The 24,296-nt window shown below is 34.6% G+C and overlaps 1 protein-coding gene across 1 annotated transcript in view; it reads right to left on the bottom strand.

The window, feature by feature from the left end:
* GPM6A (glycoprotein M6A) overlaps positions 1-24,296 on the bottom strand; it is a gene marked incomplete at both ends in the record, with an annotated part of 112,582 nt that overhangs the window by 35,662 nt on the left and 52,624 nt on the right. The window lies entirely within an intron of this gene.

Genomic DNA, 24,296 nt, shown 5'->3' with positions numbered 1-24,296 from the left:
AGGTTAATCAAACTTCTGAATTTTCTCAGTTGCTACTTGTCCTGTTAAATGTAGACACGCCATCTGATTAACATGAAAGGTTAAACTTTCAGTTCTTTGTTGAACTTCATGTTTCTATTCAGAGCAGGTTACCATGTCAGTGCTAGGTTATATTTATATTCACAATTCCTGCTGGCCACCTATCAGATTGCTGAGAAGGAGTCTCAGTAACAGGAAAACCACAAAAAAAATTTTAAAAAAAGATTTTCAGTCCAATACCTTCCATCATCATAGGTTTATTTCAGTTTTTTGGACATACACTTCTGACAACAGAATTGCTCCTGCCCACAACACCAATTCCTTCTGTATCACTCAAATACCTCACAAGGATAAATAAAGATATCCACCAAAGAGCACAGAACTAGAAAAAAATGTAGTTGGATTTTCTCTCACTATATTTTAGTTTGTGTGATGTTTCTTAAATGAAGGTAATTCTCTTGAGTTATAAAAGGCCAACTTCTTGTCCCACCATCACAGCATCTACAACAATGCCCAGTTCCACAAAAAAATCAAACATTTCTTCAGTAAGTGTGCTCAAGTTTCTGGCACTACCCTGCCTAGTTTCATGAATGCAGCATCTCTGACTCTTCCCAATCTCATCAATCCCATAACACCTCTCACACCCCGTGGAACCCTTCCTATTGCTGTCTGAAGGGACAGGGAAGGTGGGAACCACTGGCTGAGGGAAGACAAACAGGCATTGACTCAGTAATCAGAAGTTTTGTTTTCTTCTAAGCACTACCAGTTTATAGCAAAAAGGACCTGGACAGAAAACAAAGTGAAGCATATAGATTTTAAATATTTATACAGACAAAGACCAATTAAAGGTTATGTATAAGATGCTCAACAGGTATGATTCAATATATTTTAACTTGTTCCAAAGGCTTTATGCTGTGCTAATTATAGTATCAGCAATATATCAAAAGAAAAAACCAATTTTTAAAAAGACAGTATGTCTACTTTCATTATGTCTAATTCTCAAATGTAGCTTCTCTATGTAATTTTATGTTTTGCATTTAAATTTGGTATTTTTCTATTACTTTAACCTAGATAAGCCAAGTAATCATTTCCTATCTGCTAAAACCTTCATTTACTGCTTTTAATGAAAAATATTAAATATTCATATTTAATATGTTCAGCATTTATAGGTATATATAAATGTATGTACAAGATTGGCTGAAGAGAACAATTGAAGCCATTTTCAAATATGCACACATTTTATCCAAAGAGAAACCCCTCGCTATTTTGTAAATAAAAGTAATATTATGGAAGGCAGTATTGAAATGGCTGGATAGCTCCTGGTAAAAAAAAAAAATGTGGTATATTAAACATGGAATATACTAAATATATAAAAGACAAAATCATTTCCAAGGATATATTTTAGTTGTATAAAAAGAGAAAGAAAGTTTTAGCTTGAGATTACTTTTGTTTAATGTCAACTTACTGTATCAGAGCCAACTGTGAAATAGCAGAGGTAAAGTGTGCAAATCCATACATTTAAACTGCTGCCAAAGTTTTGCTGAGTAACCTGCAGCACAACTCACCCCCCTGGAGCATTCACCACACACCACCAGGGGTGTAACACCTTCCAGGCTTTCAGGTGAGAACATTCCATGTCGCTGTTCCCCCCTCTCTGAGCCCATCCATCACTAGGTGAGGAGCAGATTGTCCTTGCAATTCCTGCCATTCCACTGCACTGGCAGCAGGCAGCTCCCCTCTTCAGCAGCACAAGGCTTCTGATGGCCAGGGATGGATGAGCCTTTCTTTAGTGGCAGACTACAGGGGCTTTATACCCAGGGACTCTGGGCTTTTCATCAGTGCAAGATCTTAGGAACAGACTAGAAAAATTTATAAATGCTTTTGGAGTAGCTAATTCTGCATGCAGATAACTGCAGGAATCTCTTAAAACTTCTTTGGTCCTGTTTTCTAAGATTACCCAACAGTGCTTAATTCTTTAATGTTTAAAATACTATACAAATACTAAAAAAAAAAAAAATCATTCACTGGAAAATCTTTGTCTTAAAGGCAAAAATCCTAAGAAGTATATATTTGAAAGAAGTTCATTGAGCAAGAACTACAGGACAATACATAGTTACCTGACATCAGAGTTTATCACAAAATGGCCATTGCCATTTTCAGCACAGAATAACAGCAGGAAAAGCCTCAGGAAACTAATACCACTATACAGCTACTGACATCGTATGAGAAAGTAAAAAAGAAGGGGAAAGATAACAATAGCATAATAACAGGAATGATGTATAAGGGCTTGTAAGGTCAAAGATGAAAAAATAGCATAGACCTAAATATTTCCAGGGACACATGGACTTTAGGGAGTGTTTCTTGATATTGCAATAGCTTGGTGCAGGGAAGAGGAAGAGAGATTTTGTAAAGATTTCTTTTTCTCCGTCTGTGAAAGATGAAGTGGAAGAGAGAAAGTTGTGTGCACTGTTGTCTGGGAGCAGCTGGCTGTGCATTACCTCCTGAAGCTGCTGCACCTCACTCTCTAGGTCCAGTGAGGGTCAAGCACACATTCAGATGTTCCAAATTTGAATGTCATCAAAGCCCACAGCCAGATATATTACTTGAGCTTTATTATAGTGAAGCAGTATAAAAATAAAATAGCATAACAAAGTAAAAACAGTATAAACGATTACAATGTAATGATGTAAAATCCAAGGAAATATTTAATCAAAAATAAACCAGTTTTTTTTCTCTATCACTTCAAAATTTGTAAAATAACCAAAACAAATGTATAATTTGTGAAGAAGTGCTTCTATTCATCTCTCACATTCAAACTGTTCATGTTTATAAGCCTTTGAGGGAAGGCTTATTGGTATACTTCACCAACTTGAGATCCTTTCATTCATAAAAAAAATACTGGGAAAAAATTATTTCAAGCGCGTGAAATTTTCAAATAATCATATATTGTCAAAGCCTCGCTCATTTACTTCACTCTTCTATAGCCCCACTACCTTTCCCACTGCTTACTTAATGAGTTACTGCAGATTTTCAGTGCTGTCAAAGCAAATCAAAACTAAAGAAAACCAGTGAATCAGCATTATAATATTAAAATGGATATTACACATCATTCATACACCACACAATGTAATGTGCTATAGGTAATATCTGCTCCAATTCTTTTCTTTCGACTGCTCAGAATGTGCAAATGGCTGTTTAATACCAGAACAATAGAAATGCTATTTTAACCTACACAGTGGTATTGAACCACCAGCACAGAGTGTGACTCAGCTGTGAGATGTGTGTGTATGTCTGTGTGAGACAGGCAGACATTCACCTCTCCCAACACCCTCTTCACAAGGCACTTAACACACACAATCACAGAAATAATTACTAGGAAAGATGAAAAAGATTCTACGCTCCTTTGATGTTTGTTCTCGTCTTCAAATACAGTTTTCAGTACTTTTCAAACTGTTCACTCTGCACAATACACTTGTGCTATATAATTCAACATCCACTCTTCTTATTTTGCTTACGTGTACCAATATTTTTCCTTCAAGTAAAAATCCAAGTCTTCTGTATTTACCAAAACTGCAGGAAGTAATTGAAAACACTATCCTTTTTTGTGGTTTTCAACATGAAAGTCCGTACTGTTCTTTTTTTCTCTAGTTTATAAAATCATTCCATAGAGAAAATTCAATTATGAAATACACAGAAAATGACAAGAAATTTTATTTTATACAAATAAATAATATTCCAAATACTGACTGTATTTAACTATCAAAACACAACACATTAATGTTGCATTACATTCATCCCTTTCCAGTCAACAAACATCTCATAGACAACTACCTCTTTGTTCCTCTTAGTGCAATTATTACTGTCTACACCAGAAATGTTCTTGATATGGATCTCTAAACTTCCTGATACAGGCAAATCTCTTCTCATTTCTGGGGTTTGGGTGTAAATATTCTATAATATCTTCAATTGCATCAGCCAAAAATAAGTTGACTTTCTGTTTATACAATCTCTACCTTAAAAAGGCAAAAAATTAGATATTGAGCACGAGTAGAAATTTTCCCTGTGATTTAAATGTGATTATGCACACAAAATTGCATCACCACAATAATGTCTTTGTTGTGTGTTATGATATGTGAACTCTTTCTCCTCATTGTAGATCAGGACATATAACTAACAAATAAAATACTCAATCCATTTCTGATCAGTATATTCAAAAGGAAACAAAAAGTTTCAGGACTTACCTCTCGTGGCACTTCTGTCTCTGAAAGTTTAATCAATAATCTCAGAACCAGTTTTAGAACGCTGTTATGCTGCTGCCTTTTGGTTAAGAAAACCCATTCACCCCAGATAGTAACATGAAGAAAATCAATATTAAAAATATATAAAAAGTAAACATAGAAAATACAGAAAGATATTCTGGTTTTGTTTTTTTCATCCTTTACAACTCATTTGCAGCTGGAACGCCTAAATGATTAATCAGAGACATCTACATGTCCAAACAATTACTGATTAATCACAGATGATTGCCTCTCCAATGGGAACAAGTACCTCTGAAGAGCATACAACATTTTAATAACATTTTTTCTTCAATTACTTTTCTTAAAGAGTTTTCTATCTAATATTAGAAGACAGGACAACAGAATCCAAGTAAAATGCCTGAGAACTACATGAACTTAAAACAGAAAACAAAATAACAAAATCTTCTGTGTCTTCCATGCCTGGCTAGGCATGCATTTTCTTCACATCTAAATTTGTACCACTTGTCACACAGCTTTCATGGCCAATCAACTCAAATACAGTTTCACAGCCCCATCATGAAACATGCAGATTTACTTCTGAATTCTATTAAGCTAGACTTAACCTCAAGTCAAGCTACTGTTATGCAATATTTTAATTGATAAACACAGCCATCCAAACACAATGTATTGAACAAAAAGAAACACTTTTTACTTATGTCTCATTCCCTCAATTACTCAACATACAACATGATTTTCTGATCTGAAACTGGACCCCAGGACTTCACAGTATAGCAGCAGGTAGAAGGAATCCAGCTCCCTCTATACTATCCCAAGGACAGAGGAGGAGCAAGACATTCACAGTGTGGCTTTATAAAACTGCAAATGAGGTGAAGCAACATTTGGGAATGAATTATCAAAGATTATCCCTGTACTTTGACTTGGAAAACCTGCTCAAGAAGTGCTGCATGCACAATGCCATGTGATTTGGTCCCAGGCTCATTAATGGCATACATCCCCACTCTGCTCCACCCTCTCCCATTATACAAGATGTACTGGAAACTAGACCAGTGATGCCAACAACTGAAGTTGTTTCTTAGTCTTGTTCAGGAGATGATTGCTCATTTAGATTAACCTTCAAAAAGAATGCTTACAATTACAGAATTACTTCTCAAACAACAAAAAGCAATTTTACCATAAAATTAGTTCTGATATCCTGACTGCTATGACTACAGTGGAAAAGTAAACTCAGCATTGAACACTTGTAAGAAATATGATATGTAGAAAAGCAAGAATAATGCCCCAACAAACACAAAAGGATTTTAGGAAATAGTCAACTAATTGCATGAAAATAAAAAAAAAAAACCAAATAGGAAGGTATCCTTTTACACATTAAATTGTGTATCATTACTAGATCTACTTTGGCCCATCTCCACAGTGTTACTGGATATTAGCTATTCAGATATCAGCTAATACTGAAAATATTAGTCCTGAGGCTTTTACAGTCATTCTGCAGTTAATAGTTTCTTCAGTTACTGCACTCAGCATGGGACCAAGGCAAAGAGGAATCATAATAACTTTTTCTTATTTAGATGCAAAAAGCCTCAAACTAAATTTGCATACTTAACACTGTGAATTGTCAAAATCACTATAATGTGTGTTTGTTCATAAGAATCACACTGGCCAAGATGACAACTTTAGGCAATGGAGGTATAATCTGGTTGTGCTGGATCTTGGAAGCAGCACCCACAAGCCCAGCCCTTCACCAGACCACTGTCTTCATATTGCCTTGCATTAAAATAAACCATCCCAAAAACCACCTTTGTGGACTGGTTAGGATAACATTGCTGCCCAGGGAATTATATGGAGGATGAATATGTGCAACTTGCAGCCAGAAACTGCTCTACAGCATCTCACACAATTCCTCCTTTAACTAAAAAGCAACAAAATATTACCTTTGCAACATCCATCCCACCCATGCTCTGATTCTCTAACTTAGAGAAATGGTCAGTCATTAAAAAAAAATTGACTTCAGATATTTGAATGATATTGGGATTATGTCATCATGGACATACCAGGTCCACACACAGACATTCCCCAGTGGCTCCAGACCAACAATAAAGATTATCATTTTGTAGCATAAAACCCCACAATTTTCCATCTTATTTACTACTACATTTTGTCTATAGGTTGATACAAGAACTTTCACTAACATAAAAAACCCCAATAAAATCCTTCAAAGAGCTTTCAAAACAAAAATGAAAAGAAAAATTTCATGCTTGTAATAAAGTGGTCTGAAAATGCAGACTTAAGAGCTGAATGTGTATGTCAGGAATTCTTCAGTGAAAAATAATTCACATCTTTATTGGCAGCTTTAAGAGGCGATGTTTTCTTATGGGGCTAAATGCTGAAATATTTGAAATTGAAGCAATAACGGAAAAATACTGAAATACTTGAAATTGAAGCAATGAAGGTAAAATATTTGATCCTTCAACATGTTTTGAAATGGAGAAAATATTCAAAATCTTCTCTGTAGTCATTAAAGCAAACAGAATAGAATGGTCACAATCTAAGGAACATAACTGAGTTCAGCTCAGTTTTAGCTACCATTTTTGAAAAAAAATTGAAATAATAAACTGCTTGCTTGCTCTATCCTATAACAATATAAGATTGCTCAGTACCTCTACTAGGAAAAGATATTGTTGTAAAACCTTCTCTAAACTGAACTTAAATATTTGAGAAGTCTGTTAGAGACTTTAGAGTTCCAGTAGCAGCCTAGGTCAGTAGTCCAATGTAAATTGAAGGTTTTCCTGGAATGCAAGAAGTTTTTTAGGTTTGTAAAACCTCCTTGTAGCATCATCGATATTTTTAGATGAGAAAATTGTGCAGCAAAATATTTTTTTCAACAAGGAAATTACTAAGACCTTCAAGAACCTAATTTAAAAATTCATTTATTAATAACTTTTTCTATCCTTAGGGCATATGCAAATTTTAAAGTTATTTCTTGCATGGTAATTTTCATTTGAACTATGGGGAGCTGGAGATTGTATGGTATTTTAATAAAATACAGTACATTACACAAAATCCCTCCCTTCCCTTCTCATATGGATGCTGTCTTGATCTGAGTAACAGATAAAGTTAAATCTGAACAAGGGTAATAGAATTAGTACATTTTTTGCACACTGCTTAATATTAGGTATGATTCCATCCAGAACTGTCTCTTGTTCTTGTCTCTTGTTCCTTGTTAAGCACTCAATACTCCTGTTCAATTTGTAGTGTTTAACAAACTGCATTCACTACAGAAAAAAAGGTAATTGAGCAAGCTCACTAATAATCATGGTACCTCCTACATCAGAAAAACAACTTGGATTTGCATTTTCATCATATGCATTGAACACATTTCTTCACTTATATTCAAGGCAATTAAATCTTAAATGGATTGCTTATACAGATACCTACTAATTCACTGTCCTAATGTAGAGTTAGAGTAAAATGAAACAAGCTACTTTGCCAATGGGAAGAAATATTGTTTCAAGAAACCTCCATCTATAACACTTAGCTATTCAAACAACTTGAATAGTTGTTTAGGAAATCCACCTTGCCAAGTGACCTATAATATCTGTGTTACCATCAACTGATATACAAAATCTTTCAAAGCCAAAGCAAAGATGTCCTTCATATTTGAGCTAAATGATATTAAAAATAAGTTTTCAGCTAAGGTTAAAGACACTGCTAACATAAAGAAACATGATTTTAATTCCCATTGAAGCCCAAAGCACGACAACAAACAGCAAGGAAGAAGAGATGCTCTCTTTCTCCTACTTTAGGAGTCACATGTGTGCACTAATCCCAAGATAACAAGCTTCCCTTGTTCCCACCATCTTAACTGCTCTGAAATTTGGAGGGAAAAGACCCCAGACAGGCTACCTACAACCTCTTTTCCTCAATAACTGAAACACAGTTTACGATAGCTGAATGTGGATAAATACACATATATATTTATATACACACATACAAAAATCCGTTTTCCATCATGATGGACCGTACTCTTTTATCAATAATCAAACAACTTGTTGGTTTCCCCCACTGCACCAAAGTATTCTGCAAAGTATTTCTTGAGCTTGGATAACTCTCTAATGAATGATGAGAATCACACATTAATGAAAGAGCACTGTGAGGCAGCACACCTGATTAGTACCTTTTGGCAAAATGCAGATCTAAGTTGTAGTGACACCAGAGAAACGGTGGCTTGGCAGTAAAGTCTCATAATGAGTCACAATCAAAGGTTTAGATTTCATGCAGTGAAGTCACATTCCAAGCTTTAGCAGAGACTGCACAATATCCTGAAAAGCTACTCTGTATTTCTTCCCGACTCCATAACTCTCGACAACAAAGGGAAGCTACCTCGGATTGAATGGAAATACTTTTTTAAAGCAAAATGCCTCATTTGCTTTGCCAGTCAGACAGGAAACTAACCTTTTCATCACTCTAAGGTTGTTTTTCTTTGCTTCTTTGATGGACAGGTAAATGATCATCCTGCATGCTGCATGCTTCCTTTAAGGTACCGGTGCTGCCTTTCCCAGCCCTGTCAAATGTAATTCTAACAAGAACTAATTTAAGCAAAAGCTCCTGGCTGCACACCCCACAGCTTGTCAAAGAAATTGGCTCAGCTACTATTTAGGTACCTACACAAGGCTCCATTTAGTAAGGTACTGAGAACGTGCTTGGCTGAAAACCTGTGGCTTGTCCAATAAACTTAAAATCAAATTAACACCGTAACTAATAAAATATACAGAATAAGATGTAGGTATCCAGAGCTAGATGACATTTCACCACTTGATATGACACCTTCATTGTTCCACACTCATAAAAAATATTGCATATGAGATACTTATGAATGTCCATGGTTTTGCTTATCTGTGTCCAAGGGGCTATTGGTTCTGGTGAGAAAGTAACACATTATTAAGAAAAAATGTTGGAAAAGGGACCTGTACATGCTTGGGAAGATTGATTTTATCAGTATCAGTATTGCTTGCCATGTAAACCAATGCAATCTTTTCAGAAAAAGTATAAATTAAAATAATTTCATTATATACATGAAAAAACTTATACATTCACACCTTGGACAGAAACAAGTACTCATATTTTGGACATTGATGATTGCAATAATGTACAGAATACTGTTGTGATTAGCTGTTATAGAGTCTTCAGTACATTAGGTTCAATGCTGTTTAATGAGACAGATCTCAATCTAGCAGTTAATAAGTATTAAAGTTAGTGACACAGAGCAGTCACTGCCTAAAATACAAATCATTCAGGCATAACACAGTCAATCCTTATAATCTTAAAAAAACTTTATGGCTGATTTAACACAGACAACATTTGTCAGCTTCAAAATTGCTCTAAAGCTAAAGGGACAGGAATAAAACAAGCTAGCTTCACAAACAGGATACAAATCATGAAGATGTGGTTCAGTTAATTCAAAGACTTTATCCATTACATGTATTCCAAAGATTATGTATACAAGACATGTACATTAAATAAATTAACATTTTATTATTATTAATAAATGGGTTACTGACATATTATATATATCAATAATGAATAGATGATGATGGAAACAATTATAAGTTTTTATTATTTGGTTCAATTGAAAACAATAACTGGTAACACTAATTCCATGCAACACTTACTACTCTAATTACAAAGAGAATGGCAATGCCATGAATCATAAAACTAGAAAATAAGTATCCTTTTAATCTCTCTCATCTAGAGTTCATAGAATCAATCTCTCAATTCTTTTCCTCAGCCTTGAACACAACTATTTCTCTCAAAGCAAAAACTATTAAGAAGTATGCACTGAAATATAAATCTGCACTATTTTTTTCTCATTCACAAATAGATTGAGTTATACTAGGCTTTAAGCTACATTTTCTTTAAGCTATTTTTTCTTTTTTTAGTGCATTATTCAGATCTTGAAAACCCCAAAAACATTGCTTCATGATTTTTCTGTGCACATATCTGTTAAAATGGAATGATCTACAATCCTCTTAATGGGTATTTGTGGGGTTTGCACACCTTCATTTTAGAGAAGTTAGCATCCTCCTATTTTCAGGTGTTGGAGCAGACAAACAGGTTATTTGGCAAGTGATTTTCAGTTTGGTAGTCAGAATAATATTAATATGAGTTCTCAGAATACTTACATTTATACTATCAAAGCAGACATTGCTGTTGTCATTTCCTATTCTTAGTGTTTAAAACTCAGAAACAACAAAAATGCAAGTAGAGGTGAGATGCAAATACTTAGATCTCAGGAAATTTTCCATCAGTTGTGTAAGGCATAGTGGTCAAAAGCATACAAATAAAATACTAAATATTCACCATCCTTAAATGATCTTTTTTACCTCACAAATCTTTTCAATGCTGAAGAGGATAGGGTGTGTATTTTGTACAGCCAGTAGCTGAAAGCAGTGGATTTCTAGAACTCAAAGAGCCCAAACTTTTGGAAATTGTATCAATTAGAACTTTAATTTAATTGGAATTATATAGCCCTTTCTCTTTATTCTACATCATATGCAACTTTTGATTCTAATGGCCTCATGTCTTTACATCACTTTTATCTCAAAAGCCTCTTTTTGCTTCATCTGCTCCTTTTACCCTCAGGCTGTCCTCAACTTGGCTACTCCTATTCCTTTGAACACCTATTTGCCTGAGAAACAATCAGAGCTGATAATCCTGCTAGCTCTCTTCAAAGCTGGGAGACAGAAAACTCATCTGCTCTGGGGAATGAGCAGCAGGAACACAGCACTGCTTCCCTCTCCTCTCCCCATCCTTGTTCACCACCCCCCTCCGAGGCACCGAGATATTCCTCAATGAAACAGACATGCACAGGCTGTCATGTCTGCTATCCAAAAGGGTAGAGCATCTTCAACTAAAGTAGTAGAAAAAGGAATTGCAAAAAGCTTCAGTATGAAAGTTTGAACATTCTGAATATTTCTGTCTGGAAAGAAAACCAGTTAATGGAAGTATTATACAACTGTCATTTTACACCTCGGAAAGGCAAAAAGTAAGAAATGGATCATGACAAGGCAGATGACTGCTATCCTTCAAGACATGATTACTTAAGCAGACTGCTCCATGAAACTAATAATGCCATAGTACATATTTTAAAAAATATATGTGAATACGTGTAACACTTTAAAATGTGCAACTTGAACTCTTCTATATAATAACTAACAGCCTAATCTGATTTAAACACACAAACTAGTGAATCTATCAATAAGCAGGTTTGCAGACATTAAAAAACCACAAAGTATTTGTTAATGAACTTGGACTATACAATCTGCAGGTATCATTTAGTCAGTGCAAATTTACACATCCTTTTATTTTGTAGATAATAACTTGAAAGATACAGGTCATAAGCAGAGTCTCTGTGGGCCAGTATGTTACATGATTTCTCAAGTCTACAACTACAAATCTTAGCGATATAAAACTGAAGGGGTTTTTTTAGAACAGCATCATTAAGTTTCCTTCTACCAAGACCTCAGATTAAGTTATGTATTTCTTCTGAACAGAAACATCTGCAACTAACTTCCACTGGCTTCAAAAAGTCCATATAAATAAAACCTAAGCTATCTCCCACTGGAGTTAGATAACCTTTTTTACTGACTCCCACAGAAATAGAACTCAACAAGTATTAAATGTGAAAACAAGTTTTAAAGTAAAAGAATGAATAACTGTATGGAGGAAAATGGCTCTCAACCAAGCAAAATAGAATCTCATGCAAGATCAATCTGCACCAAGCCTGCATTTCCTTTTCACTCTCTATGTAGAGTGGGAAAGGCATTTATACTTGTACACTAAAATACTAAAAGACATTTAAAAACAGTACATGGGACACAGACAGGAAAACTGAAATCATATTTCAAATTACTTTAACTCATCTGCTGCTTTGCCACGAAAGACTCCCTTCTTGTTTCACAAAAGCTCATTTGTGAGATACTCAAATAGAATTATTTTTTTCCTCATAAAAATCTAGAGTTAGAGAACCATTTTTAAGATGGGTGCATGAAAGCAAGGAAAGCTCTGTGAAAGACCAAAGGCAATACAAGGTGGGAAACGTGCTAAAAAAAGGAAATAGAGTTGCCATATAACATTTGCAACCTAATAATGGCAGACATCTACTAATCATTTTTTTAACCATTGGTTCCATTGATTATGAAACCAAGCCAGACCAACCTAATCCTTACACAAAATTGCATTAAAACCTTAACTTAGAGTTTTATTTTTAAAATTTCTTTAGAAAGAAATCAATTTCAAATAGTACAGAATGAAACCTATCTAAGTGTGACTTGCACAACATGTAAACTACAAGATTGCATGAAATTCAGCACTACCCTAACAGCTCAATTAGATACAGCTTCACCTATAGCTCTAGATATAGATAGCATCTGATAGCTGTATACCAGTTCACACTTCCTATGCCTTAACTTTAAACTAGGCAATGCCTGAAGCCATTGAATACAGTTTAGGCTGGCTTTAGGCTGTTTTATTATTATAAATTTTGTTCTTCCTAAATTCTAAATATGAAGGAAAGGAAAGCTTTTACATGAAACAGGAAAAGACAGGCCAATCCTGAAATAAAGAAGCACTGTCCTGCAGCCAGGATCCATGATGACTGACTCTCATTTTTCATGCCTCTCCTTTTCTGCTAGCTTGGTCTACAGCTGGAGATCTCTGTAGTTCTTCACAGCTACACCACTGTGATGGGCTGCTTGCAAATCTCACATATCACAGCCAGAAATATCTACTTTCCAGTAAATTATTTCACTGAAGCAGTTCCAGAGAGAGAAATCAACCCAAGCAAAAATCAAGATGATGTATACCATTTGCATAGAAACAATAGATGATGCAATGAAACAAGTTCAAAAGAATATTTCACAGAAGTATTAGTACTTTGGCAGTGAAAACAAAGTCTCTGTAAAATTACTTGTAGTAGATAAGATTTGTATTGGATTTTTCTTTATTTAAAAGACATGTAGTTATTTTATTATAAAATAATAGAAAACAGAAAATTCTCAAGTAGTGTGTTTGTCTTTGAGATGCAAATTCTTTTTCTCATATCGTCAAAAGGTTTGAACTTGAAAGCTTTCTAATGTAATACATGTAATATATTTTAATATAATGTAATGTTTAAAGTATCTTATGAAATTTGCTGGTCATTTAAAGCAAGATCACAATAGAAAGGGAGCAACAGATATTCTAGGAACACAGAGCTGTTACTATACAAATAAAAGACATTTGTCTCTTACAGAAGTGATTTTTTCCCAAAGATTTCTGGTATAAATCCTGCGTCGACTGTGGTCACATCTGGTGAATGAATTTATTTTCATTTTATTATCTTCAATTTAAAAGTCTTCCTACTCATTCAACAAACACAAACAAAATAACAGTAAGGCCTCTTTGAAAAAGCAGTGTAACGTTATATCTAACCTTTTCAAAAAAGCTTTTTCTTTAGAGGAAATTAAAATATATACATTTTTTGCACCAAAATTAAAGACACAATTGTAAACAGATAAATTTTTAAACTTGAAACTGTCAAAATTAATCCATTGCTGCTTTTCAGCACTAATTAAATTAGGTTAGCACATCTATCTCCAGAGGTAAGCCATTTAGTGTTACAAAAGGTCACAGTCTCAGGAAGTCTTACTGAGCTCCTATACAGTCTATTGTAGCACTATGCTAAGAGCAATATATTTCACTCCTGGGAAATAAAAAAGTACAGAAGTGAAAAGGTCAACAGACAGGGAGGTTTAAGGCAAAAAAAAAAAAAAAGAAGGAATAAAACAAAGACAAATGCATTTGAGGAAAAATAATTTGCTAATGTAAAATATATGCATATATGTTTATCCATACCACACTTATGTATAGGTATTTATACAACTTAAGTTAAATTCTAGGTTTTCTTTGAAAAACAATTGGAGAATATGTCTTTTTTACTGTATCAATTTTTATGTCCATGGCAATTATGTCTAGGCCATTCTGTCTGGGATTCCTAGTAAGCTTTACAATGCCATTATTCCAGGCACACACCTTCACCTACATTTGCATGGGAAACTCATCACTCCCATGTGAGAACAAAGCTCTGTTGTACTCAACAGCTGCTGCAGTGTGATAGCAGGCCACAGTCACAGTACACATTATGGGAATATAGAGAAAATTTTTTAAAATAACTAGATTCTTTGTGATCTGATATCATCCATGCAAACAAGTATATAATTAATTTATTTTCACCACCACTACACTTCTTTTTGCAGCAGTGAAGGGGCTGCACTGAGCTATACAGACAGGCAAAAGGGTTTTGACTACTTTAACAGGTGTTCTGAACAATGCTTTCATACATTTGCCCCAAACATTACAGAAAAACCAATCTCTTGGAAGGGACATTATGATTTTCACAGGTTTTTTAAAGTTTGGGGGGTCTATTTGTTTTTAAAATGTTTTAGCATTTTCAAATGGATGTATAAATTTAAGCTTTCTTTCTTTACCTGTTTTATATAAAATATTAAAATAAAGCCAAAATTAAAATACACATTTTTTTAATAAAGCCAAGTGATTTCTCTGAATTAGCAATTAATAAAATAACTGATTTCATAACTTTAGCTATTTCAGAATAGAGAAGTAGTATGCAGACCGGACAAGTGATGCTCCTTGTATTTTTAGACTTTGAAGAAACAAGTCAGGAGCAGGCTTTGGTTCATTGCATAATTTTCCTTTTTTTTTTTTTTTTTCCAGTGAATTCTAAACAAAGATTAGACAGCCTTCCTACTTTACCTCTTGCACTACCTGTTCTAGCTGGAGGTATTTGAAGAGTTCTGAACTTTTCATTTGGGATTACATACACTATCTGCATGCTAGACAAGCTTATTCTGATTCAGTTGCCAAGTACCTGGACTATGCCTTCTCTTTACATGCAACACATGAAATGAAACTGAGAGCAGTAAACATTATATGGGAGATACCCAAGGATTTGGAAGAAAGCTGTTTTGGAGACCAAATCCTCAATGTATGTGGAATGAAGGAGACTGAAATACTGAGTTTTAAGTGAACTCCAGATATTCTGATTAGATGTCAACAACATGAAGAGCCTACCAACAAGCTGAAGACTAACCAATTAACTATGCATAAGAGAAATATGCAAGTTATTGGCATTTACATTTTGATGAGTGTTTACAACTAGATGTCATACATGACAGCAGAAACCAGGACACTGGTTTACTATTTAATTTACTGAAACAACATTCATTTGAGAATTTCCATTTCATGAACAGGATATAATCTAACATGGAAAGCTGCAATATTCTCTGTTTGTTAAGACACAAAAAGCATGAGCAAACTGCAAACAATTCATGCATATAATGCTATAAAAGTATTGTAATTATGCATACTTTGCTGTTAACATTGCACTGTTGGTATGGATTTACAACACTGTTTTCTTAGTTTACTGAAAACAAATCCTTTAATCTTTTTCATTACACACAGCCAAATCTAACAGTGCCTGAGAGCAGACAAATGCATGAAAGTTCTCTCCATAATGAATGATCTTCTCCCCACGTGAAGATTTCAGAGCTCTGTATGCTGCAGGCAAACATCACTAGGGAGCACTATGAAAAGCATTCTAACTGCTATTGTAACAACTATAATTGACTCTAATTCCACACACTGCAGATAAATATCATGGGAAATTTCCAAAACTGTGCTCAGATCACTGTTAGTCAATCCACTGCATTCTTGTAAAAAATAGAATCAGACATTCTTTTCCATTTTAATGCAAGGAGCATATCAGTGTGTTACATGGGTTTTGACAATCAGCTTTCAACCATGGGATAACAGTAACCAGGCTAGGTTACAGACACCAGCACAGGGAAAAAGAATTCATCTGCCTCCAGGGATTTCATCTGCTTCCTGGCCTAGTAGAAATCTTCAAAAGAGATGATGGAAAAAAATCAATTTACAGTAAATTATTCCCTTGCGTAGCTAACAAAACTCACTGAGTGCTGTGAGTACAGTAGCTTTTTGAATAGCTAAATTCCTGGTGGGCAAATCTCAGCGTGGATACAGGATGCATGGCCAGGGAGGCAGATGTGTACTTACTGAGTATATTAAAGGGTAAATATTTAGAGTTCCAGCAATGCTACAAAATTGCCTTACGTGTAACCCTCAACTACTCCAAACAGACCTTTCTGAGTAGGTTCCATACAATAGCACCTGTGGGCACCATATACAGCACAGGCAAGCCTTCCTTTTCCAGTTACATAATTTCTCACGTGCCTTTCCCCATTCCTATTCAGCATTACACACTAATGAGGTTTTACATAGCAAAATGTAGATGTTGGGAAAAAGAAATTATTTGCTTTTCTGTACTGTAAACACTACAAAGCTTTATTTATCCAGTTTGGTAGACTGAAAATTCAGATCAATTCCAGACCACTTTTCAGCTTTACAGACTATTGAAGAGTCTGAGTGAACTAAAATTCTCATACTATTTACATAGACCTTTGAATAGAATTTCAATAACTAAATCAGAAATTGAAGGAGTCCTTGAGTAAGCCAAAGAACTAGTTAACACAAAAGACAAGGTAATGAATGAAATGGATGCTACTTTTTTCTTTTTTATAATTTTCTAGTAATATTTGAGAGCACAAATGCTTCTCCTACAACACAATAAACTCACTTTATAAACAAATAATAGACTGGATAAACTATAGTAAACATTACCTGCAATCACATACAGTGGCCTCCAGAAACCCATCTTTAGAATCAGAAAACTCACAGTTAGATTCTTTTTTTTTTTAATTTGTTTGGGCTCTGAGCCATGAAAGAATGACACATATACAGTACAAAGCAATTTGCGTGATATGACTAAATGTACAGTTTTATGCAAATAAATTTCCAACAAAGGGCAGTTCTTCTTGAAGAGAAAAGCAAAGAAAAAAGCAGCAATTTCCATAATAAAAGCTGCAATTGCCAAATATAACAACTAGAAACTTGTATTTGCTGCCGGTATAGGAGATGCATGCTTTTCTCCAAACATTTGGTTGCAAAGGTAGCAGACAGATTAATCTTGAATTTGCAAATATATCTGACTTTCATACATTTTAAATTCTGACAAGAGAGGGCCAGCAAAACAGGGCCAAACCAGCATGGCTTTTTTCCATCAGACCCACACACAAACTCACCTTTTCTGTAGGTTAGGATAGCACAAATACATGAAGGTTGACGCTACATTTTGCCAATTAATTCTAGTGAGCTCAGTAAAAAAATCCTAATGAATCTTCAAGTATATGTCCTCTAATCACAGAAAACTGCTCATTTCTCCAAAGCACAAATGGCAATATGTTTATGTGAGCTCATCTAAATGACCTTAAAAGACTTTTTTCTGTTTTCTCAAACAGTACCTTCTGAGGAAAATCACTCTAAAGAGACATGAAAAGGTCAACATAATGCTTAAGATGATGATGATGATAAAAAACCTAAGAATCCTTCTAAAACTTGTCCATGCATTCAGACAGAAAGCATACATTTCACATCCACTCAACTAATATTTAATAAAGAAGTCAAAGACTTCAGAAAGTATCTAATGTGGTGGGGCAAATACAACAAAGGAAAACTGCAAAACACACAGCAGGGTTCACCTTCATCCAAACATACTGCATTCTAGTAAAAATCCTTTCTTTTGGAGAGCAGATGGTATTTCAGCATGGAACAATTTGCAGCTCTGCTGATGAAAGATTTTTGTAAGTTTTTTTTTTGCTTTGGCCTTTTTTATTTTAAACCTTACTACAGCTTGAAAGACTCCTACCAACAAGCTTTTGAAGAGCTATGCTGGCTGAATGGGCTCCAAAATTGCTCTAAAAAAAGGAGGCAGTTCATTTTCTAGATGATTCCCACTCCCACACACCTAAAGTTAGGATGGTTAAGTATCACCAAAGTGTTTGTTCATGTTCTGCTCCATGTGCAGTTTTATATCAGAGTAAACACCCAGTTCAATGCCTGTGAGTCTGGTGCAACATTTATTTCTCGTGCAGTGTTAAGGCACACTGTCACACATCCAGTTTCCCAGCCTTCCTGGGAAAGTTATTCCTGGCTATTATACTGGTGTCCAATGCCAGATGGGCCTCAAGAATCACTGAATATGTTCCAGTAAATTTTTTCAGATAAAAAATCTACTCACACACTTTCTTGAAAAGAAGAGGATCATAATTACTCATTAGAAACATACCTCTTTGCAAAGACAAAGGATTATAATTCCTCATTAGAAACACATATGAAAGTTTTTTCTTGGTCACATACACGCACAAAATTGACTAGTAGACATTTCTGGTTTCTGTTCTCAAGACCTCTAGGAATGTCTTCTCTGAGGGATAAAGAAAATCTCCCCTTGACTACTATCAAAAAAAGCCTGGACCTTTTAAAGGTCAGCAGCAGCACATTACAGATCCTCCTGAGACGAATATTTCTGCAGTCATCAGTGCACTAGTATACAAAGACAAGACAAATACAAATGCAGAAGTTTGTAAAAATAGGATCGGTACAAAATGACAACAAGAGAACAAAAAGAAAGCTAACCTGCATTAAGAAACAAGATAGACTTGAATACTGTTGAAATTGCAGAATCATTATTAATACTGTTATTTAAAATAAGATTTCAAAGTAAATTCTTTCAAAAGAATGATATCTTTCAAAGGTTCCAAATATTCAGAGCAACCAGTGGAAGTTAATGTGCTGTGAGTTCTCTACATAGGAAACTTTTAAGAATTTTAAGAATCTTCTAGCAAAAACCAAACATCTTTGTCTCACTAAATGAGAAACAAACAGTGATATTGGCAACAAAATATGAACTTACTGCTTGTCAAAATCAGTTAAAATGTTAGGACCTACTTCTATTGTGCAGTTTGCATTTCCAAATCTATAGTCTTCTCACTATGCTGTGTTTTAGCTGAAGGCATTTGTGTGACAACTGTAGGCAAGATGGAGATGTACAGTGTCAAAAGTCTCTAAGAACTAAATAATCTAGAACACTAGTTTTTAAATCTCCAGGAATGGTTTTATTCTACTACTTCACACACCATAGGAATAGAGTTTCAGATAAGATTCCCTTAAAAAAGATCTGCAAAGAAAACCACAGGCTTAATAGTTCATCATTATTTTCTCTATTAAAATGCAAATATGCCCATGTTGTAATTATTTATGCTATGAAAAATATTTATCACCCAACGCAGGATTATATGTCAATATTTCCCCTGCCTGCAGAACAGGAAAAAGAGTGATAATGCTTTTTTTGACCAATCATAGACAGCTGTCAGAATATAGGTACTCTGCATTTTACCTTCTCCTAACCCCTGTTGGTTTTGACCTGGGATCCCTTCTTTCCTCTTTAGAGTCCTCATAAGTAGATTTACAATGTCCAGTTTCTCCAACAGGCGTGGTTATCTTCCCTAGAGTCAGAAGGGTTTTCCATGGAGTATGTGCAGGACAATTGTACTACAGAGTGAAAATAAACGGGCTATGAAGGCAGCCAGGGATGGAGCAAAAAACAACCACACTTGCCAAAGAGGGTTATTCAGTGGACAGAACCAAGACAAAGTTAAGTTTTATGAAAATTCTTTGGCCATTTTTTTCATTAAAACCTGTGCTTAAGGTCTCATAATGTTGTTTGTGTTGTTTTAGACTCCCTTTTAGGAAGGAAAAAGGTCTTAACAAGAAGACAGAACACAGGAAAAAAATATGGAAGGAAAGATTCAGAACCGATATTCTTAATACTAAGGAATGTATATACATTTTATATGTACAAAATTTTTTTTAGAACATTTCAAAATCAATTTCACATTATTTGAAAAATTTTTGTGCCAAGGAAAAATTCAATTAGGTTGAGACCGAATAGAGACTCTTTTGTTCTTTATTATTTCAAAATGTATTTTTTTATTATGGGTACATAACATCAATAGCTTTTTTCTCAATATTCCTTCCCCTTCATCACCCCATATACACCTTCACACTGTGATATCAAAGTGCTTTGGCAAGTCTTTTTATTAATGACGCAAAATTAACCTAGAGGATTCTAAGTCAAATTAAGTCTGCCCAAGACACATAATAACATAGTGTCTATTTCTACTGCTTTGCAGATCAAGAGAAAGGATTCTAGAATGCAGAAGAAAAAGTATGTCACTATGAAGTCAATGTTAGATGGTGCTGAAACCTAGACACATTTCTGTCTCGAACCACTACAGAAAACCTTACCATCTTGCTGATAATCCGAAAATAATGGAATTTTTTTCTTAAAATAGTTATGCTGGTTAATGATTTTTTTGCTTAAAAAAATCATTGTAAAGAGGCAAGTTCAATGGGAACAAATGATTTCAGAGGAACATATTGTTTGGATGAATTTTTGTCATTTCTAGACTGGAATGTTTGTTTAAAAACACAGCAGAACCGAAAATTTGACTAGCGGTTACATTCAAATGAGAGACGTAACTTTATTTTAGAAAGTTGATATTTATTTCTCACAGAACTATGGCTAATTTTTCATGATTTGATGAACTTAACTTTTTTTTTGAGACCTTAAATTTTTGTAATTCTAAATCATACAGACATCAGAGCAGTAGGCCCAGGTGTCTCCATGAGAGCAGTTGTGCCGTCACAGAGCAATACAAGCTCCATAATCCACCTGAGAAACCCACTTGGTTGTTGGCCTACATCCTCTCCAGTGTACACTGATAATACCTAAGCTGTTTTTTTATGCATGAAGCAAGATCAGAAATGTCCCCAAGAGCTGCAGTCATGTTTTAGCTTCTTGTTTCTTCCTGCCTTTAAATGCACTATCATTTTAGGTCATCAATAGGTCCTCTGAAAGCACATAGCCCATTCTTGTATCATTGTGATAAGATTCTGAGTCATCACAGAAAGTCTTCAGTCCACAGAGTGGATCAGCTAGGTGGCTCTAATTAAATTTTATTGTACACACATACTCTATAGCTTTTATAGTAATCCTATTTTCTCTCAGTGGGCTTAATAATCTACCGTTGTTTATTTTTCTGATGTAAGTCTGTTGAATCCCTTTGAAACATTTTCACTGACCGTGGGATGAATGAAGACATGCATAAGACAAAGGTTTTCTGAAGCTGGCTTAATTGAGATTATCTATGCAAGGGTGAAGGAATAATTTAAAGATAAAATGCATTTACTATTTTCTAGGCAAGGGAAAAGAGGTGGTGGAAATGAAAGTAAATTAAAATAGAGTTTACTACAGTATGGAACTCATCAAATATTTACCTCCCACAAGTGTACAATATCCATAAAACTACACAGGCTGACAATATTTTCCTTATTATTTTGGGAGATTTTAGCACACATTCAGTTCTCAAACACAGTTTTGCTATCAGATCCCATGCATGTGTTTTGCACTAAGGATGGATTTTGATTTTTTACATTATGTGTCATTAAAACAAAATTGATAAATTCAAGATATTAAAAGTGAAAGACAATACGAAAGGTAATGAGACTTATTTTAACTAAGAATAAAACTGTTGCTATCAGATACAACTATTTATGCAAATAATTTTTTGTTATTACTGTAAGATTCCTGTCCAGACAAACCATTGTCATATTCCATTGAAAAGTGCAGAATCTAGACAATTATTATGGTAGTATGTCCAAGTCATCATTTTTTTCTAAACCCAACCAGCTACTTCACCACTTCACACTCTGCCTCTATCTGGTTTTTTTACTTCAAGCTTCAAGTGTTAAGATTTATTTCTATGTAGCTGGATCAATGATCAATGATCTCTTTTGCACTAGTTCTGAATTTTATCTCATCTGCCAAGGTTGCAGAATGATGTGGAATAAATGAACACCTGCTCTTGAAAAAGAAGCTATCTGAAACACCAGGCTTTGGCAAGATCAGTACAGAATATGCATGTCACCCAGAAAATCTGTTATAATGGCCAGCTGCCAAGGCACTTGTTCCCAGGGAAGCACAGGTTAAAACTGCTGTCAATTATTTGGCTTAGGACAAAGAACCTAGTCAAAGTGGGGGAAAAACCACCACTGTACATAAAAAAATACCTTTGAGTACATTTTTCAAACAAAAAGATTTGAGTTCTTTCTTTTCCACTACTTCTAAAGTGCTAGAAATATATTGTTGATACATTGAGCAATGATACAGTCAGAATTGAGTCATAAGTTCATTATTCTCCTCAGGCACAAAAATTTGCTAAACATATTTTGTAACAAACTGAATTTGATGGCATAAATCTGGTACAAAACCTCCCTTAAGTCCTTGCTTTTTCATCAAGTTAAAAATATATAAATATTTATGCAAAGAAGTTATGACTATTTAAGTTTTTTTTTTGTGTGAATGTGTTCTGATAATAAGACATACAGTAAAACAAAAAAGTGAAAGGAGAAAAGTAAACTTCAATATCAGAAAGAAATAGAGATGAAGTTCAGAGACAGTAGACTAGAATTATATTTCCTGTCTCAAAATGTTTAAATACAGAAAAAGCTTGATACTTGTTTAAATACCAAGTCTTCTCTGTCAGCATCTTTCAGAAATGCAACTGTCTTGGGATTTTGCAAAGAATATAAACTTCTGGGACCTACTTGACATCCATAAATGTGATAGAGTCTTAAATTTTGTTCTGAACACATCAAAGAGATAGGCATTGTTCTTTTCTGTATATAAGGGAAAGTATTAAATATAACACTGACTTTCTTCTAAAAACAGTATCAAATTTTGTTCTTCCTTAGTTGAACATGGAAGACTTTTAAGGGCTGTCTTTTTTTCTTCATGACAGTATTTGGCATATTCAAGACTAAAGCATGAGCTGCTTAGCTGAGCAATATTTTGTTTTCAACCAATGGTCAGATACTAAAGTTTTAGCAAAATTACATCACATATTCTTTGCCTTTATATTATCTCTGTGTATTAGTCTGAGTACGACGCATCTTCTTACAAGATTTCCTTTGATTTCTCCAACAAAATATCTGTGTTCTCAATGACTCCAAAGTCAGGTCATTGCAGAGTTCAATTCAGTGTAAGAGGCAACATTGGCATGTAAATCCTGAATGAGGCTTTTAAAGAGAACAAAAAATCTTGTACAAATAATTAAGAAAGTAATATGGATGCTTACTTCCATAGGTTTAGGGTGGGGTTTTTTCTCCTACAAATAAAGAGGTTAACAAGAATTTTCATTATTGACAAGACTTGTTCGCTTTATTGATTATTGAGTTATTTTATTTGCCTTATTTGAATGCAGAATGTCAAAGCCCTGAGGTGAAGTTAAGAGTGGAACTGACTCCCCAGCCAAGGAGAAAGCTCTCAGGGACACTGGGATGCTTTACAGAATATCCTGCTCTGATCTCAAAAGATTTGATACTTCCGAAAAACAGCAAAGGGTTTGAGAGAGATTTATTTATATTCTTGACAAATTTGTCAAGGAAATGCCAGAGGGTTTATTGACCTTAAGTAAAGGCTTCCTCTAGTCTGGTTAAACTACTATTTGCTTTTGGGCAATTAACTACACATGTCCTTCACTACAGAAGTAGAACACTACATTTCTCAGTAACCATGTAGGGCAGATGTCGATTTTAAAGATAATGGCCTAAAGATATTTCAGGGTTTACAACTGAGCAATTAGCTCAAATTTCAACTTGCATGGATTTCTAGTTGCATCAACTTTGTCCCTGCCTCAAAGAGCTGATTTCCTACAAATCTTTACAGCACCATTTTATGAAACTAAATATTTGAATACTTTTTTTCCTTTAATTTTCTTCTTTTCCCAAAGGATTTAACAACTTACTGCTCAAAGAAGGTCTGTTGGTCATAACATGGCCTACACAGCTGTAGCTCCTAAAACTTCATAACCTGCTACAAGCAAGGTTTATGCTAACATTTTCCTTCTTTTCATGAAATGAAAAAAACACAACATAGTGACCCACCAAGCTGCAGTATACAGGTTATTTCCAGTCCTAGCTCTCTGATGA

The sequence above is a fragment of the Fringilla coelebs genome (assembly GCF_963513975.1).
Source record: "Fringilla coelebs genome assembly, chromosome: 4".
Lineage (NCBI taxonomy): Eukaryota > Metazoa > Chordata > Aves > Passeriformes > Fringillidae > Fringilla > Fringilla coelebs.
The sequence above is the reverse complement of the archived record's forward strand: the minus strand, read 5'-3'. Positions and strand labels throughout refer to the sequence as shown.